This window comes from Rhinatrema bivittatum, chromosome 1 (assembly GCF_901001135.1).
Source record: "Rhinatrema bivittatum chromosome 1, aRhiBiv1.1, whole genome shotgun sequence".
Classification (NCBI taxonomy): Eukaryota; Metazoa; Chordata; class Amphibia; order Gymnophiona; family Rhinatrematidae; genus Rhinatrema; species Rhinatrema bivittatum.
The window spans coordinates 655061705-655080134 of record NC_042615.1 but is presented as its reverse complement, the minus strand read 5'-3'; positions in this window follow the sequence as shown (position 1 = coordinate 655080134).

Below are 18430 nucleotides of genomic sequence, written 5' to 3'. Positions count from 1 at the left end.
GTGGGGGAGAAGTTATATAAGTATTGAAAGGCACCCTACCACCGGCGCCCTCGAACTGGCAGCCCACCCACCACCTTTGGGTGCCCTGCGGCACTTCTCCATCGCCATCGGAACAGAAGAGAAGAAAAAAATATCACCTGAAACTGAAAAAGGAAAAAAAAAACAGAACTGCAATGTGAGGGAGAGACCCGATCGGAAGCCGCCCCCCCCCCGACGTCACCAGGGGCAGCTCTGACCGTTGAAAGGCGCCCTGCCACTGGTGCCCTCGAACTGGCAGCCCACCCACCACCTTTGGGTGCCCTGCGGCACTTCTCCATCGTCATGGGAACAGAAGAGAAGAAAAAAATATCACCTGAAACTGAAAAAGGAAAAAAAAACAGAACTGCAATGTGAGGGAGAGACCCGATTGGAAGCCCCCCCCCCCCCCCCCCCCCCCCCGACATCACCAGGAGCAGCTCCGACCGTTGAAAGGCGCCCTGCCACCAGGCGCCGTGCGCTGAAGGGGCGCAACAAAGGGGCTCTCCCCTTTGTGCACCCCTTAGTGCAAATACCAGTTAATATCTTTGCAATTTAGTATCTCTCCTTTGTTTAATATACTTCCTGTTATCCCTTGTTGCTCAATTGTTAAAAATCCTGCATTTTGAGCTTTTGTAAACCGTTGTGATGGATTTACCGAATGACGGTATATAAAACTCATTAAATAAATAAATAACTAAATAAATGTAAATAGTTTTGTTTGTACAGATTGTTGGCCCTCAGTTCTGTTTTGTTTTTATTTATAGATTTAAATCATTTATTTACATTTTTTTTTGATACATTTATACATTGTATACCTCTTTGGAGTCATTTTTTAAGATGGCGCCGGCCATCCATTGCTCCTACCATGTGACAGGGGCCGACCAATGGCACCTGTAGCCCCTATCACATAGTAAGGGCAAAGGGCCACCGGTGCCATTTTGATTACTGGCAGCCGACGGTCCAAGAGCGGAATATCGTTCCTGCTGGACCACTAGGGACTTTTGGCAAGTCTTGGGGGATCAGGAGGGTGGGGGAGTTGTAGTTAATTAAATTTGAAGGGTTGGGGTGGGGGTTTTTTTTTTTTTTTTCACGAAATAGCATGATAAAAGTTTTCTGATCCGGGGAGTGGACCGAAATGGCCCTCCCCAGACCCGAAAACGAAACGGGGAAGAAAAAAATTGTATGCACACCCCTATGCTCCATAAGACGCACAGACGCCTGGGAATGGAGCCGGTTTCGCACACCATTTTTAAAAAAAATTTCCCCCTCTGAATCCTAGGTGCGTCTTATGGTCAGGTGCATCTTATGGAGTGAAAAATAAAGTAGATTTTAACAAGCTGAACACAAATATGGATTTATTATGACTGTATCACATACCGTTTGCCAGAAAAGTGCGATATACATTAAGCATTGTTTCATGTCTGTAGTGACATAAGCTATAATGGCAATATTGGCACCAGAAAACAAAACTAAAAATGTTTTGCTGCAGATTTTCATTTGTAATCACTGTCTGACGCTTCGCGGATGAGAGTACAACAATAGTAACCCAGCATGAAGGGGTTACACTTGCCTTGATACCGTTTCTCCATTTTGACAATGTCTTGATGAAACCTTTCACCATGTTCGTCACTCACAGCGCCAAGGTTGTCTGGGAAGAAGTCCAAGTGGAAATGAAGAAAATGTATCTTCAATGACATGTTGCACTTCATCAATTTGTATGCCTGAAGCAGATTTTCAACCTGTTCGACATAGTCTGCTGCCTTATAGTTGCCTAGAAAGTTACAAACGACATTCTTGAAGGCTGTCCATGCAACACGTTCTGTACCTTGCAGAAGACCATCAAAGTGGTTATCCTTCATAACAGCTCGGATTTGAGGGCCAAGGAAAACACCTTCTTTTATCTTGGCATCACTTATGTGTGGAAACATTTGCCGCAAATAATCAAAGGCTTTACTTTGCTTGTTCCTTGCCTTAACGAAGTTTTTCAACAGTCCAAGATTGATATGCAAAGGTGGAAGAAATATCTTACTTGGATCCACCAATGGGTCGTGCACAACATTCTTCTGCCCTGGAACCAACTTCTTGCGGAGAGGCCAGACTTTTCTGACATAATGCGAATCTCTTGCTCGACTGTCCCACTCACCTACAGGTCGATACAGTACAGTGCACTCCGGTGGAGCGCACTGTTAACCCGTGCTTTTTCGACGCGCTAGCTTTACCCCTTATTCAGTAAGGGGCAATAGCGTATCGAAAATGCGCGTCCAACCCCCCCGAAACTAATAGCGCCCACAACATGCAAATGCATGTTGATGGCCCTATTAGTTATTCCCGCACGATTCACTAAGTAAAATGTGCAGCCAAGCCGCACATTTTACTTTCAGAAATTAGTGCCTACTCAAAGGTAGACGTTAATTTCTGCCGGCACCGGGAAAGTGTACAGAAAAGCAGAAAAACTGCTTTTCTGTACACCCTCCGACTTAATATCATGGCGATATTAAGTCAGAGGTCCTAAAGTAAAAAATAATTGGAAAAAAAAAATTTAAAGTCGGCTCGCGGGTTGAAAACCGGACGCTCAATTTTGCCAGCGTCCAGTTTCCAAACTCGTGGCTGTCAGTGGGTTTGAGAACCGACACTGGCAAAATTGAGCGGGTTTGACAGCCGCTGCTCCTGTCAAAAAAGAGGTGCTAGGGACGCGCTAGTATCCCTAGCGCCTCTTTTTACCACGGGCCCTAATTTGAATTTTTTTTTTTAGTAAATCACGAGCACAGGAGAGTGGCCTGTGCGCTCGCCCGCTCTCCCGCGAACTTTACTGTATCGGCCTGAAAGGAAGCAACAATGCTTTGTGTTACCAAGCTGCAGACCCAGTAAAATTGCAACTACCTTGAGATCACCACACAAATTCCAGTTGTACGTCGAGTACTCAATGTGGTTCAGCAGTAGCCGCATGTTCTCATACGTTTCTTTCATATGAATGGCATATCCGACAGGTATTGACGGGTAGATATTGCCATTCTGTAGCAAAACATCCTTTAAACTCAAGATTGACGAATCAATAAACAGTCGCCATCCTGTTGGGTCATGGTTACATCCGAGAGCACAAAACAATCCATTGATGTCACAGCAAAAAGTCACTGTCTATTTGGTTGAAATATTTTGTCAAATCTTCATGACGGCTGCAAAATACCGAAATTTTCATATCAGAAGACAAAAGATTCCATCCTTGCAGCCTTGACCCAAACAGCTCCGCCAGACCCTTCGATAAAGCCAAATCTCTGACCAGATCGTTCAGCTCTGACTGAGATATTAAATGAAGATCACTGGATGTAGATGGCACAAAGTCAGGATCAGCCGCAGCTTCCATCTGCGTCGACTCACCATCTTTGCCTACCTCCTCATCATCAAGTGTCCACACCTCTGGCAGTTTTGGAACAGGAAGACTGTCGTCATGTGGCACTGGTCTCATTGCCGATGCAAGGTTAGGGTACTCAATAAACTTCCTGTTCTTTGATGAGTATCCTGACATATTCGTGATGCAGAAGTAACAGCCAGTTATATGATCTTTCTGTTCCCTCCATATCATTGGAATGGCAAACGGCATGGATGGCCGCATACCTTTCAGCCAAGCTTGCAGCCTACTGGCGCAAGATGCGCAACATATATGAAGAACCCATGCTCTGTCCTTGTCACCAATTTTGCACCCGAAGTATAACTCATATGCCTTCTTAATGAGTGCAGTCATACTCCTTTTCTGTGCTTTCAGAGTAAATTCACCACAGATGTAACAAAACATGTCACGGCTATTACGACATTGGTGCGACATTTCATAAAGTATATGAAATTAAATCCACAAGCTTTAAACTCAACAGTTTTAATGATACAATTCGCTCATTCTCACATACGTTGCATAGGAGACTACTCATTGCTGCTGCTTATATAAGGCTGCGTCGTCATGGAAACAAGTTGGAATCTTGCAGCCGAGCTGGGACTTGCCTGAGCAAGTTCTGGCATGATCAGGTAGAGTTTCTTGGTGTATTTTTAAAAAAAGTTAGTCTCTGTTACATGTTACATTGCTTATGGCCGTCAAAAATACGACATGAATTTTAAAAATCATAAAAACTACTGTCCAGCAAGAAAATATATGTACGCGAGATTATGTTTTAAAATTTCACAGTTATTGTAACACAAAATTGGCCGTTTCTCAAAAACCTTACGTGATGTATAAATTTCGAAGTAATATCTGTGATCAGCATCAAAAAATCTATTTGGAACACCAAAAAGCCTGAAGGAAATAAAAACTTTGTTTATCAGTGTTTTCAACAATTTCCTGAATTTTAACACAGACTTACAAAAAACATGTGGAGGGCCACATGTTTTTTGTAAGTCTCTCCCCACTTCACACATCTGAAGTGAAATTTTGGAGCAAGACACACATAAGACAACCCTTAGGAGTCCAAGCAGAAGCATCTGCAGAGCTGTTATGATTGGCAATATCCACACTTGCAATGAGATCTGACACACACATTTCAGAATAAAGTGTTTTTAGGAAAAAGCCCAAGGGGCTCATACTGACCACACTCCCTTTAATGCCCTCTATTACCTGCCACCATAGACCTCAGGCCTGAATGTGATAATGGCAATACCAGGAAGGATCAGACCCTCACAAACAAATACCTCCTATACTTGTAAAATGCTAGAGAGTCCAGGACAGATAGCAACAGGCTTCAGATATTTGCAACATTATCCACATATGCTTTGGAGTCCACACAAAGATAAGAGTTTACATAGTATCATAGTATATGACTGCAGATAAAGACCCAATAGTCCATTAAATTTGCCCAGCAAGTTGTTTAGGGTAGTAACTGCGGCTCCTTGCAGATTACTCCCATACCTTCTGTTAAGGGTAATAAAGTGCTCCATGCAGGTTATCCCCATGCCGTCTGTTAAGGATAGTACCTGCCACTCCATGCAGGTAGCCGTCATTCAGAAATGTTACACCTAAAATTAACAAAGATTACATCTTTTCTTCATTTCCATTCTGATTCCTTTCCATCAGAAAAGGTTTGATTCTTGTGCATCATTTATATTTTTTAAGTATTTAAAAGTCTGTATTATATCTCCCCCGTCTTTTCTTTCCTTCATGGTATACTCATTATTAGGCTAGCCAGATAGAAAAGTTCTACTCTGACAAAAAGGGAATATACATACATGCTCATGGAAAAACTGCACATGTACATCGAATGCATGTAAAACGTTATTTTGTAAAAGTACATGTGTATAAAATAGGCATGTATTTTTTACCCTTCATTAGCACATAATTGGCTAGCAATTAGGCACAAAAGAAGGTACAAAACAATTGCCTGCATTCCCATTGCCCAGAAAGCCACAATGCCAGGCACAATGAACCTCTGCTTCACAACCCTAACTTCCACCCCCAAGAAGTGAACCTGTTGGTCAAGGAGGTAATGAAAGTGCAGACCATTCTCTATGGAAAGTCCTCCTAGAAAGTCAATTCCTATCAGAAGGAGAAGACTTGCAGTGTGATAAGGAACAAGATTAATGCAGTCTTCCACAAGCACCACAATGAGGAGGATCTTTCCCACAAATTGTGTAACCTGTGCTGGAAAGTTAAAGAAAAGCGGGCAAAACCTCTAGCAGAGTGACTTGGCAATCACATCATCTTGACTGCTGTGAATGGCAGGAACTGAGCACCATCCTGGAAGTGGCTGTGGTTGGCGTCAGCCAGCTAAACTGCAGATCAGAAGGCAAATTAAGTGAGTGTTTGCAGTCAACATTAAAGAGAGGTAAATAAATTACCATCTGCATATATATAGACAGCCTCTTCGTGCCAATGCCTTGTTAGAGTTCAGCTCCCAGGATAGGAGGAGTTAGCAATCTGTTGTGAATCTGCTCCCGTGGTAGGAGGAGTTAGCAATCTGTTATGAATCTGATGCTGAAGACTCCTGAGGGGAGGAGTTAGCAATCTTGTTATGCCTCGACTCCTGTAGAAGGGAGGAGTTAGCAATCTGTTAGAGACTCCGTGAGGAGTTAGCAAACTGTTACCAGCGGAGTGTTTGGAGAGAGCATGGCTGTAAAGGAAAGTAGATAGGTGGATCCTTGGGCCGGTGGCAGATGACAGCGCCCCCAGGAGGATATCCTGAGAGGGACCACCGGCTAGGCTTGGTATGGAGACAGACACAGATAGTTCTTTTATTAGACAGGTGGCAGTAGTGAGCTGATATGCCCGGCAGGGTTGAAGTCCCTCAGGAACTGGAACAGCGATCCCAGGGTTGCTGAGCTGTAGAGAAACTATAGATAGTGAGTAGACAGGGTATACTGTGTTCATAGCCAGAACTAGATGACAAAACTCACATAAGGTCTTAAAGAAGCTCAGTAGCTGGAAAGGGTTAGGCCCTCGAGGAGCGAGTACCTGGTTCCAGGGAAAGCTCTGAGAGAGCGATGGTAACTCACAATTGTCTGTATCTGGGATAGCTTCCAGGCAGTAGAGAATCTTCAGTGTGTTCAGGAACATGGGCCCTCGAGGAGCGAGTACCGGTTCCTATCTGCAATCTGAAATAGTAACTCACAAAATGGATAAGTGCAAGGTGATGCATATAGGGAAAAATAACCTATGCTATAATTACACAATGTTGGGTTCCAAGAAAGAGATCTAGGTGTCATAGTGGATAACACATTGAAATCGTCGGTTCAGTGTGCTGCGGCAGTCAAAAAAGCAAACAGAATGTTGGGAATTATTAGAAAGGGAATGGTGAATAAAACGGAAAATGTCATAATGCCTCTGTATCGCTCCATGGTGAGACCGCACCTTGAATACTGTGTACAATTCTGGTCGCCGCATCTCAAAAAAGATATAATTGCGATGGAGAAGGTACAGAGAAGGACTATCAAAATGATAAGGGGAATGGAACAACTCCCCTATGAGGAAAGACTAAAGAGATTAGGACTTTTCAGCTTGGAGAAGAGACAACTGAGGGGGGATATGATAGAGGTGTTTAAAATCATGAGAGGTCTAGAACGGGTTAATGTGAATCGGTTATTTACTCTTTCGGATAATAGACTAGGGGGCACTCCATGAAGTTAGCATGTGACACATTTAAAACTAATTGGAAAATTCTTTTTCACTCAACGCACAATTAAACTCTGGAATTTGATGCCAGGGGATGTGGTTAGTGCAGTTAGTATAGCTGTGTTTAAAAAAGGATTGGATAAGTTCTTGGAGGAGAAGTCCATTACCTGCTATTAAGTTCACTTAGAGAATAGCCACTGCCATTAGCAATGGTAACATGGAATAGACTTAGTTTTTGGGTACTTGCTAGGTTCTTATGGCCTGGATTGGCCACTGTTGGAAACAGGATGCTGGGCTTGATGGACCCTTGGTCTGGCCCAGTATGGCATTTTCTTATGTTCTTATGTCTGTATCAGTGATAGCTTCCATGCAGTAGAGAATCTTCAGTGTATTCAGGAACTTGGGCCCTCGAGGAGTGAGTCTTGGTTCCTATCTGCAATCTGAAATAGTAACTCACAAATATCTGTATCTGCGATAGCTTCCAGGCAATAGAGAATCTTCAGTGTGTTCAGGAACATGGGCCCTCGAGGAGCGAGTACCGGTTCCTATCTGCAAACTGAAATAAAGAAAAGAGAGCGAGGCCCCCAAGGAGCGGGTACTCCTGGTAAGTCCGAGGAGGCAGAGTAGTTTGGCGAATTCCGAATGCATTTCCGTATCCGTATCCATATCCTTGTCCTTACTAACTCGATACATTAGCAAATACTGAGACCTTTTATATTGGAAGTGGATGACGTCATCTCAGGGGATGTCCCCGAGGTTCGCGCCCTTGCTGGTACATCAATCGGAGCGAGCACGCCCTACGTTATCAGGAACATGGCGGATCCGCAGCGTCGTGCCGGTCTGGGGACATCAGAGGGAGATGGCATGAAGACGCCGCGGCAGCTAACCGTCCACAGAGGTAAAAAGGGCGGAGTGAGGGCGTCAAGCAGTGACGGACGCAACATGCCTATAGGGCCTGCATAATCTGGGCACAATGGTGAGCAATGATGTAAGTTTTTAGGTGCCAGCAAGTCCAATCAGACTACATAATGCTTGTAGAGAGACACAAGGGCTAAAGAAACTGCTAGGCAGAGTTTTTGCTGTAGGGCTATGGTTGGCCTTTGGTTACTACCAACACCTTTAAAGTAATTCCTCTAATAATTCTGTTAGTTAAATGGCTCAACCATGAGGCGACTCTCACATTTCAAACTGTTTACCTACTTGCAGCAGAAGAGGCTGATTGTGACTGACATTCTATGCCCAAGTTGTGTGCAGGCTAGAGCAGCAACATTTGAAGAGGCCACCAAGTCCAGAGGCACAGATAGAGCAAGGACCAGCAGCTGATGACCAGGCCACAGATGCCAGGATGAGGAAGACAATGTACAGGAGGATCTGGAAATGGTGAAGCTAGAGGACAACTGTTTTTATGTTTTTGATGAGCTATACACATCAGAGCTCTTCCCTGTGGAAGAGAAGAACAAGCATTACAGTAAGGAATAGCAGCCCAAATTTTTCGTGCCCAACCCAGAGATTTTTTTATTTATTTATTTATATTCCGCTTTTTGCACTTTTTTCAGCACTTCAAAGTGGATATTTACACTAGCCAAACTCTAGACAGAATTGATTGTCTTGCCTATCTCCTTGAAGGCATCCAAGAGTTAATGCATGGCATCCAAGAGGTGCTAAAGGAGGAGATGCAGGGCATCCGAGAGGTGCTGCAGGAGAAGGTTACCCAATGCATCCCTGGCAGCCACAGCCAGTCTGGATTCCTTCTCCCCCCTGGAGGACCTCATCCAGGCTTCTGGCCATCTTGCCTTACTGGCCCATAGCCAACTTTGATTATTCCTCTCCCTGCTTGATCACAGCCCGTCTTGACTCTTCCTCCACTTTATTCCCCACAGCCAAGCTTTTGGTTACCTACAAAATGTATTTATAAATCTACGAGGTGTGTGTTGCTCTCTTTGTAGACTTTTGTTACTCAGGTTATAAAATAAACCAGAGCAACTACAAATTATTACCACAAAGATCAAATATGATACTATCAATCAAGATCACAAGAAATTTACTTAATTTGTTCTATTTGCAGATGACACAAAATTATCTAATTCATTTGCTATCCTTCCAGTCCTTTCTCCAACTGATGAGTAGTAATTTATCCAAATCTATGATCTTAATCTTTTTATCTATGATCTCTAATAGACCTACTATTTCTTTTAATTTTGAGTAGGGTTAACTTTGTACTTATTTCTCTAAGGTCATTAACGTATATAGTTTTACCAATTTTTCAAAACCCTTTTTTAGTTTGTAAAATGTTTTTATATCTATTAAGTGTGTATTCTATAAAGAATCCTGTTTATTTATTTATTTATTTAAGTTTTTTTTATATACCAACATTCAGGACGATAGTCCCATCATGCTGGTTCACAAGAAACAGGGGTGCAATTATAATAAACTTTACAATTTGAACAATAGTGCAGAAAAGCAGTTACATGTAACAAGGAAATAAATAACTTGGAGTAAGAAAGAAAATGAAGATCAGATAATTATATATATATAATAACATTGTAAGATGTGGCTATTAATGCTATTACTAGCGAAGTGTGTTGATTGATGGGAGTTAAGTAATGTTGGAGTTAGGAAAGGCCTGTGTGAACAGCCACGTCTTGAGTCTTTTCTTGAAGGTTGAGATGCTTGGTTCCATTCTATTCTGTTGCATTATAATATAATTATAATGCAACAGAATTCCATTCTGTTGCATTAGCTACTAAAGATCAGTCCAACTAAAAATAATAACTTGAAGGATTTACTATGGTATGACTAATCACACTCCCCCTGAACTTTACTTAAGTGTTTTGATTTCCGAAATGAGTACATTTATCTAAATTACTTCCTTGCATTTCTCTGCTAACCAATGTCAAGTTATTTTGTGTTATCCACCCCCCCCCTCCCTAATTAGTGGGTTAGTCTATCACACACACACCACTCCCATAACCACATACAGACCTCCAGCCACTCTCAGAGCCACAAACAGCCCTGAAACCACCGACATACCTTTCAGACGCACATAGAGACCCTGCATCGTTTCCAGCCACACACAAACACTACCAATCCCATATCCACACAGTCCTGAAGCCATACACATACCCTCTAGCCACACCCACACATACACACCCTTGTTATTAATACATCTTAAGTGTATTTATTTATGTTATACAGCCACCAATCCAGCAGTGGATACTCTGTTAGTAATTTAGGTCAATTGCACATATTTATATTGTTACATATGTTATATAGCCAAAAATCGTTATTATATTGTTATATAGCCTCCAATCCAGCAATAGAGACTCTGTTTAGTAGTTCAATTGTATATATTTATGTTAGATTTGCTGTCTTCACTTTCTGTTCTTCCTAGTTTAACATCCCTTGTTTCATTGTAACTTATCTCTTGTCGCTATCAGTAGCAATCTCGCTACATTAATGTTAATGTAAAAGTTCTAATACCCCTTGTTCCATGTAAACCGATATGATATGATAACCATCATGAATGTCGGTATAAAATAAATAAATAAATAAATAAATAAATGAGATTTTCATGCACATAAGGCTGCCCTCTTCAGTTCTGTTGGTTCATGCTTTTGAGTCCTGCTGTGCATCCAGTTGGATACCCAGTTTGTGTGCCTAGTTGGGCACATAGGAGCGTCTTCCTGGGCGTTCATACTTATGTGCATATTTACACATACTATCTGAACGTACTTGTGGGAGCTCATCAAGGCACAGTGTTGAGCGCCTAATTTTTGGACACCTACATTTTGGGTGCATAGTTTTTTGCAGTGTAAATACAGCTGGTCGCACCCTTATCAAACACCTGTTAAAGCATACTGACAGACTGATGGCACCTATAGCAAAGAAATCTAAGCCTTTAACCTCTGTGTTGCTTGTCATATTTGGGCATCCTAGCCTGGTGTTCCCTTTAACTTGTGTCAGCGCTCTTTGGAGGCTCAGGGGGAATTGCCTTCATCTGATTTTACTAAGCCCAGTTCTTCCCAGCCTGATGTGTGAATGGGAAAAGTGCTGCCAGAGGGGTTGCCTGATTTTGGAGCTCCCCTAACTGGTTCGTCAGCAGGGGAAGGTAGTTCAGTGGGCACAGGACAGATGCCCCCTGGTTTTGGCATGAATCCATCTGCCTTTTCTTGGGTAGAATGTTTTCAAGGACTGCAATCTTAACAGGACTGCCAATCTTAACAGATCAGAATCGCAGGTGGTGAAATCCTACATGCCTGGTGCTGCGGGTAAGTGTCAAGAGTACGCCTACATCTGCTGCTGGTCTCCCCAGTAGCGAACCAGATGGTACGGATGATGAAGGCAATCCTTACTCCCTGGAGGATGGGGAAGTTCCTCCGGGACTGGAGCTATATAGAACTATGTTGCTGTTCTTTCATAGAGATTAGATAGCTGTGCTGCTTTCCCAGACATTGAAGATGCTGGGAGTACTGGAGGCTGAAGCCATGTCTGAGCCAAAGAAAGATCCCATTTTGATTTCTTTGCATAAAGCCTCATGTTTCTTCCCTATTATGGAGGCCATTCAAGAATTGATTGATCTTGAGTGGGGCGCCCCAGAAGCTAATTTTAAAGGGGAAAAGCCTTGGAAGAACTGTACCATCTGTACCCCCTGGATCCAGCGGCGAGAGAGCAATTGTGCTTTCTGAAAGTGAATGCGTTTGTGTGCACCATTACTAAGTGGACAACTAGCCCTGTAGAAGGGGAAGTGACCTTGAAGGATGCACAGGATAGGAGAATTGAGGCCATCCTTAAACAGATTTTTTAAGCAATGGAAATTATTTATTTATTTATTTATTTATTTATTATTATACCGAGTTTCATGACAGGCATCACATCAACCCGGTTTACAAATAACAATGTGTGTAAAGCATAGCGTAACGTAATAAGCAATATTCCCAATAAAACTGTGAACTTTAAATACAGTGAATCAATTACAGGGTGTGAGAAAGTTACAATAAAACAGGGAAAATTAACTTGGAACTGGAAGAGGGGAGAAATTGAACAATGCAATATTTAATGAATGAATTTAATATTTAATTAATTATTAATTAAATATTGAATTTAATATTCAATATTTAATGAAATGAATTTGCAGATAGCTTCTTGTTGTTTGTTCCCTGGTGGCTCGCTCTTGATTACTTCTCTCTCAGGAGGTCAATAAATCTGGTGTGAATTCCAGGGCAATTTTGGAACCAGCAGCCTCCTTTTTTGGCAGATGCAGGTTGCGATTTGGTCCAAACTTTAGCCAGAGGGATGGCTTCAGTAATAGCAGCCAGGCATTCGGTTATGGCTGAGAAATTGGTCAGACAATACAATCTCAAAGTCTAACTGCATGAAGTTGCCCTGTAAACACTCACCCTTGATTGGGAGCGAGCTGGAGAAAATGGTCACTATGTGGGATGAGTCTCAGGTTCCTCTGTCACCAGAGGATAAGAAACAGGCACCGCACTCCTTCAGCATGAGAGCTCGTACTAGAGGATCCAAACATTTTTGAGCAAACAGAACAGCGGCCTTGCAGAGGGCTCGACCTTTGGGTAGGTCTCAGTCCTTTCAACTCAGGCAGCCCAGACAGGGCTCAGGCTCGAGTAGTGGAGCCCCCCCCCCCCCCCCCCCGAGCCTACCAATGAAGATGTGCCGACCCACCCTCGGAACAGGGTGGGTCGGCACATCTTCTGTTTTACCGCCTTGGTTCGAAATCATGTCAGACCAGTGGATTCTGGAGGTGATAAGAGATGGCCATGCACTGGAGTTTCACAGTGTTCCTCGGGACATTTTCATGGTGTCTCCCTGCAACTCTCCAAAGAAGAGACAGACAGTGGAGTATATGTTGTCAAGACTCTTCAGCCTACAGGCTATGGTTCCAGTGCCCATGTCTCTAGAAAATACAGGCCTATATTCCATTTATTTCTACCCAAGAAGAAGGGCTCTTTTCGCCCTATCCTAAATCTCAAGGGGTTCAACCGTCAGTTGCGCATGACTCATTTGTGCATGGAAACCTTGCACTCAGTGATAATGGCAGTACAGTCGGGGGAGTTTGGTATCTCTGGACTTGCCCGAGGCATACCTGCATATTCCCATCCAGCTAGAGTTTCAGCGCTTTCTGCATTTCTCGGTTTTAGGGCATCATTATTAGTTTCAAGTTTGGCCAGCACTCAGAACTTTTTCCAAAGTTATGGTGGTGGTGGCGGTGGAGTTGAGAAAAGATGGAATTCTGGTACACCCATACTTAGATGACTGGCTAATTCGGGCCAAGAGTCTGGAAGAGAGCTTTTGTGTCTCACACAAGGTGATCTCCTTGTTGCACGAACTAGGTTGGGTGATGAACCTGGCCAAGAGCAATCTTCAGCCATCATAGTCACTAGAGTATCTCGGTGTTCCTGCCGGAGGGCCGTATTCAGAAGCTGATGATGCAGGTGCATCTATTGATGAACACAATACATCTTACAGTGTGGTCTTATCTACAAGTACTCGGATTGATGGCAGCAACCCTGGAAGTGGTGCCGTGGGTAAGGGCACTTAAGCATCCTCTTCAGCATACTCTGCTGTCTTGTTGGAGCTCGAAGTCTCAGGACTATTCAATTCGGCTTCACCTACTGATAGAGGTCTGCATACACCTGCAATAGTAGTTACAAGCAGATCATCTAAGAAAGGGGGTTTCCCCAAGATCACCGGATTGGCTAGTACTCACAACAGATGCGAGCCTTCAGGGTTGGGGAGCTCACCGTTATGAGCTGTCAGCTCTAGGGCACTGGAGTACAGAAACGTCTCTCTGGAGCATCATTTGGCTGGAAGCCCATGTGGTCCTGTTGGCGTGCTTGCAAATTGGCAACCAATTGCAGGGTTGAACGGTCTGGATAATGTCAGGCAATGCAACGACATTGGCTTACATCAATCGACAGGGAGGAACCAAGAGTCAGTAAAGGTTACAGGAAATGAACAGAAGTGCATCTTCAGGAGATCTCAGTCTCGCACACTACAGGAAAAGACAATGTAAGAGCCGACTTTCTCAGCAGACATACTCTGGATCCAGAAGAATGGGAACTGTCAAGCAAGGCATTTCAGCTAGTAGTCGATCTCTAGGGTCTTCCATTTCTGGACATGCTGGCGACTTCTCGCAATTTGAAGGTTCCTCGCTTCATCAGTCGCAAGAGAGATCAAAAGTCCTTGGGCATCGATGCCCTTGTGCAAGAATGGCCAGAGGGCAGGCTACTTTATGCCTTTCCCCCATGGCCCATGTTGGACAGAATGATTTGGAGAATCCAGAGTCACATGGGAATGGTATTTCTGGTGGCACCAGATTGGCCCAGAGACCATGGTATGCAAATTTGTGAAGGCTCCTGGTGGATTCTCTTCTCCAGTTTCCATCTCACAGGGGCCTGTTCTTCATGAAGATCTGACTCAATTTTGTCTTATACTATGGCCCTTGAGAGGACTTGGCTGATGAAGAGTGGATATTCTACTGCGGTGATTGCCACCTTACTCCGAGTGAGAAAGTTCTCCACTTCCTTAGCCTATGTGTGGGTTTGGTGAGTATTTGAGGCTTAGTGTGAACTTTTAGGGGTCCCTCTTTGTTTGGTTAAGATTCTGCTGATTTTGGAATTTTTGCAGGATGGATTGAATAAAGGGTTGGCCTGTTTCCAAGGTCAGGTGTATGGTGGACCCTTGTCGGTTCATCCAGCCATGGCCCATTTCTTAAAAGGAGTGAAGCTTCTTCGTCCTTCCTTGTGGTTACCGGTACCTTTGTGGAGTCTTAATCTAGTTTTGGATTTTTTTGTCGGGCCCTACTTTTCGACCAATGCATAGCCTTTCCATGAGGTTACTGTCCTTGAAAACGGTTTTTCTTGTGATAATTTATTCTGTGCGTAGAATATCCAAACCCACACCTAAAATGCCACTAAAAGTGAAAAATTCACTATCAAAATAACAAAACCCACTCCTATATTTAATTTTATTGTAGTGGACACAACCCTGCTCAAATCTCTAAATTTGTTGAAGTGAGTAGAGATGGTTTCATACGGTATAATACTCTTAAAGGGACCATCCCGGTTACCCCATAGTTATTTGTGTATAATTATAAACACACCACCTACCACCTCTTATATTTCTGTATGACCATGCCACCAACAATAACATTTTTTTGTGTAAACCATATGTCTGTGTTTCCTTTTCAAAGTCACTGTTTTTTATTATTTTACTTCATTATCATTTTCCAACCCCGCCTAAATATAGAAGTGGGTTTTGTTATTTTGATAGAATATCCAAACTGCAGGCCTTGCCTTGTCGGGAGCCTTTTTTACAGGTACTCTGGGGGTGATACAGCTGCGTACTATTCCTTCTTTTTTACCAAAAGAGGTCTTGGAGTTTTGCTTAAATCAGTCAATTTCTCTGCCATCTCTGGACAGGGAAAGAGATGCAGAGGAATATCGCCTGTTATGGCCCTTGGATGTCAAGAGGCATATTTTGAGGTATTTGAGGTTTCTAAACCTTTCAGGAAGAAGGATCTCCTGTTTGTTCTCCATGGTGGGAATAAACAGGGCAAGTCGGTGTCACAGGCTACAATAGCCTGCTGGATTAAGGTGGTAGATACGGCCGCATATGTGGATGCTGAATAGCCGTTACCTAGTCAGGTTAGTGCTCATTCCACTAGGGTGCAGGCAGTGTCATGGGCGGAAGTTAGATTGCTGTCTCCGGTTGACATTTGCCAAGCTACAACGTGGTCTTCCTTATACACCTCTTCCAGACATTACCGCCTGGATGTGCAGGCCCGGGAGGACACAACCTTTGCGCATGTGCTGTTGATCGGACCACCAGCAGCCTCCTGCCCTGTTCAGGAGTAGCTTTGGTACATCCCACTGGTTTGAATCCACCTGTCCATATGATAAGAAAGAAGAAATTACTACTTACCTGATAATTTCCTTTTCTTTAATTAGGATAGGTGGATCCACCTTCCCATCCTTGGCTGCCGGATGGTTGTGCTATTGTCCTCCTGCATGACTGCATTTTCCAAGGATTACTGGTAAGTGTTCTCCACTCCCTAGCCTAGTGTTATTACACTCTTTGTCTGAGCTCAGTGTTTTCCTGAATAGCTAAGTGTTGGAATGGTTATCTTTTTAATAATCACATTTTGTTAGTTTGTCCACAGTTGGCTTTTGCAGAGAATACTGGCAGGCTGATGTCAGCGCAGGGATATATATACCGTGATATCAGCTTTACTCCATCTCCATCCGATGGTAGAGGTGCATAATCCACTGGTTTTGAATCCACCTGTCCTAATTAAAGAAAAGGAAATTATCAGGTAAGTAGTAATTTCTCCTTGCATTGTAATGGAAGTGGATCCTTGTACTATGGTGTGGTTGATGCAGCCTAAGAGGCAAACCTCCTAGGCTCACACTGACAGCTGATGAACATGCCTTTGGCTGGGACAAGGCTAGACCTTCACCTATACCAGCCTTATTCCCCGAGGGTTCAGCCCTTGGGTTCCAGGGGCCAGCAGGACCTAGACAAGAGTCGCACAGGATGGTCAGGAAGAGAGAGTCCAGAGCCGGGCCAGTGATCAGGGCAGGCTGCGGTCAGGCAGATACCAGAGTCAGGGCTGGCAGCGAGCAAGGCATAGTTGAAGTCCAAAGCAAAGGTCAGTGGCAGGTAACATATCAAAGAGTAGTCCGGTTCTATAGCAAAGGTCAATACCAAGAAGGCAGGCAAGGGACTAGGACAAAGCAAGATTAGAGGCAAGAGGCGGCAGGATGGACTGGAGAGGGCAAGGTAGACTGGAAAGGCAGGGCAGGCTGGACAAGTAAAGGCAGGTTGGATGATGCAAGGCAGGCTGGAACATTGGAGCAACATGCACTGTGATAGCAGGGAGACCTGATGCTGAGGCAAAGTGCTTTGTGAAGGCCTTGCTTAAATAGCCCGGCAAAGCTGACATCATCGGAAGGCACCAAGAGAGAGTTCCCACTGTGGGGCCTAGATAAGGTATGAGTGCATAAGCGCGCCTGCCTAAGGTACCTGGCAGCAACAGTGTTACAACGGTGGTGAATGTCTTGAAGAACTTAGTGTGCTGGGGCAGCATGAAGGCCATATGACTGTTTTGGGGTAAGTGCTGCCGATTGCGGACCAACCCTATGACCAGCAAACTTTGTATTCATAACGAGGAAGAATCCTAACAAATTATATAAACACAAAAAATAGATTTGTCTCAGGCCACTACTGAAAGTCTCAGAAATGCTGGAAAAGAAAACCGCACTTTATCACCTTTGGCAAAACAGTACAATACAGATAAGCAACTTCTGACACTGCAGTGTGTTGCAAGCACCATTAATTCTATGCTATTCCTGCTAGTACTAAGTTAAACAGAGCATGCATTTATTTGTGTATAAAAAAAATGATACTGCCTTCCTAGACATCAGTGGAACATCCAAAGCAGTTTATAAGAGTGCACACATGTCAAATACATTTATCGTCAGTTTTAAATGTGAAAGCGGGCAGAATGCACTTTTTTTTTTTTTTGTAAAAACAGCTTTTTGGATTAAGCTGGCCAATAGAAAGCTTGAATACACTAAATAAGTAGAGGCATTTTGCCACAGTTATGGACCAGGATCAGCCTTGTTACACAGGTGAAATGTTTAGCCTGCTGGAAAGGACCACTCATCTGGAGAGCAGACCCAGCAAGAGAGCAGAGCTGGCATCAGCTCAGAGATAAGCAACATGCCAGCTTTTTCCAGACAAAGGTAAAATGCAACCACTGGAGGGAAGACTTGGTGTTAGAATGATGATGAAGTGTGCATAAAAAGCTTATCAGAGAACAGCATTTTATTGCGTTTTTATTTTGACTCACCCGGCAGGAAGCACCATCATGTTATGTATGAGGGATTAGGCTAACGGTCTGAAAAATACAGATGCCAATTCAACTAGAGGTTGTTGGTACACAAATGATCAGTGGCTAAATTGCAAAAGCTATCTATCAGCCATGTCAGCTGAATACAGCAATAAACATCGCATTCTCTCCTTGCAGGTTCCTATATGACATCTAAGGGGAGTGGACATCCTTTAATCTGGTTCCTTAATATTTTACCAGATGATTTTTTTCTCAGTTGATCCATTTAGATCAAAGTTTCAGTTTGGATGATTATTTGAAATCTGTCTGTATTTACCTTTTGATCTAGATATCATGTGACAATAAAATGTACAGAAATCTGAAAGGTTTGAAGAGCCAAAGCCACTCTACTGCATTTTATCTGCATCTAGGCAGATATATTTATTGCTAGAAGAAAGACATGACAAAGGTAATTT